This window comes from Marmota marmota, unplaced genomic scaffold, assembly GCF_001458135.2.
Source record: "Marmota marmota marmota unplaced genomic scaffold, marMar, whole genome shotgun sequence".
Taxonomy (NCBI): domain Eukaryota; kingdom Metazoa; phylum Chordata; class Mammalia; order Rodentia; family Sciuridae; genus Marmota; species Marmota marmota.
In genome coordinates this window covers 62,353,493-62,355,823 of record NW_025999842.1, presented here as the reverse complement: position 1 = coordinate 62,355,823, position 2,331 = coordinate 62,353,493, and positions in this window count along the sequence as shown.

Sequence of the window (2,331 nt, the reverse complement as noted above, 5' to 3'; positions counted from 1 at the left end):
ATAAAACATAAAACTCAAACGTTAACTTGAAGGCAATTATATTGTATTTATATTTATTTTAAAACACACTAGTATAAAATAAACCATGCATTCCAGTGGGCAGAGGCAGATGTGAATTACAGTATTTGACAAGAGTTCTGTTGGACCCCAGTCATAATAGGGGCAAAGTACAATTTGTGCATTTTGCTCTTTTGGCAGCTCCATTAGAAAGAAGCCCATCAATCAGTAGCAGGAATGCAGGAAGTCAGCATAACGTGTCTCAGCTGAGAGATTTGAGGGCTCGACAGTTCATAATAGATGTAAGAATCGTGAAGAGGCACAGTCAGACACTAAAATGCATCTAATAAAGGAAATATTTTTTAGAGGAATAGATGTCACCACTGAAGATAAATGAAGATTGTGTACTTTTATGGAAAGAGGATTATAGACACATCTGTCTTCATTTGTTATCCGGATCTTGTGAAATATTTTTCATTATCATTTAGTACAAAATGATAGTTTGGGGTCCCTTCGTGTGTATGAAGTACATTCAACTAAAATAATATTTAGCTTTATGAGGATGGTTAAATAACTTAAGGGTTTTCTTCCCCTAAAGAAATACAAATTTGTAAATTTGTAAGAATTTTCTAAATTTATAGTTTTGAGAATTGGGTTCTTTTCTACATTGGAAATAAAATACTAGAAAAGACCAGGCCTCTTATTTTATAGACCTGGAATTGCCACAGTCACCCTAACTAAGACTGTGGCTGACAAAGGAAACCTTTTTCTCTGATTCTCACTACTTTTCTCTCCATTATGTCCTTGATAAGACTTCTGGAATCTAGGGAGTATTCTCATGTTCCAGTTATAACCTTCATGTTCCTACACCCATTTTCTCAGTCCTCATCCAGATTCCTGAAATAGGGACGGCTGTGGTGTCCTCCTCCTTTAATAAGTGAACCAACTGAGCCTCAGAGAGAGAAATGATGCGTTCGTGGGCACACATGGTTGGAAGGCCACACAACTGAGAACCAACCAGTTCTATTGGCTCTAGTTCAAGTAGTCTTTAGTGACCTCCCAATGTAGAGGGGGAAAAATTAAATTTCATTTGGGGACAGATTTAGCACTAATTTCTTCTTAATGTGACATGACACTAATTTTTTTCCAATGTTAAATCTGAACATACTCTTTCACTTTGCATGATAAATGGTAGGTGAACTGAGTAATTAAAATGACAAGAATGTTGACAATAGACTAATGACATATAAACCACGAGGACTGCCTGGTTAAATGTTTATTGATCACCAAGGAATCAGCAGATAACTTACTCCTTTAATATGGACTTGAGATGATAATGATGGCTATTGACAAGGATACTCAAAATATAAATGAAAGTACCCAATGCATTTCAGCTATGTGGCAGCTTGATGTATTTTGTTGCCATTTAATTTTTGTCCATTTTAATTTTAATTTTTTAATCATAAAGTAATAATGCTGATACAAGTAGGACAATATGGTAATCATGCCCAATCTGGAGTATAATTTTCCATAAACTTCTCCATGCTCACAGAGGTATGAACACATCTAGGTGTTTTGTTTGGTTTTGCCCAAGTAGAATCATATTGTGATTACCACCTATAATTTGATTTTTTTTAATTTGACAGTTTTTCATACGCATTCCCACAAGTTAATCTGAGAAAAAGATCTCATCTTCAGTTAAAGTCTTTGTAAATGCACATATTTTGTAGAATTGGACTGTTATTGTGTGTGCATGTTTAAATTCAGCCTTTTTCCCCCTCATCTTTTTACTTCAAGCACAATACCTCTGAGCTGTGTGCATGAACAGCTGTATCTCTTTCTACTGTTTTTCAGTCCATAGTCTATGTATACATGTTGCTTTACATCAAGTTTGAGATGTAATTTTTTTTAAAAAATGTTAACATCTTTGATATTGCCATATGTATTACAATCTGAGATTTGATAAAATATAGCATGCAGATGTACATGGGGGGCCCTTTCCTTCAGTCTTTATTGGAAAAAAAAAAGATGTCTTACATACTTTCCTCCATTTTACTTGCTCTTTTACTTTGTTGAGATTCCCTCAAGACAACTGGTATCACTCTAATCTTTTTTTTAACATGTATTATACTATTTTTAATATTATCTGGTAATGGACTTTTCTTTTTTCCCTAGGTTTTTTTCTCCCTTCGGTAGAAAGGTTGCAATGAACATTCCTAACCATATATCCTATATATGGTTACTTTTATTTTCCTGGGATAGATTCCAAGGAGTGGTATATCAGGTTTGAAGGATGCTATGATTTTTCTTTTTTTTTTTTTTTTTTTTTTTTTA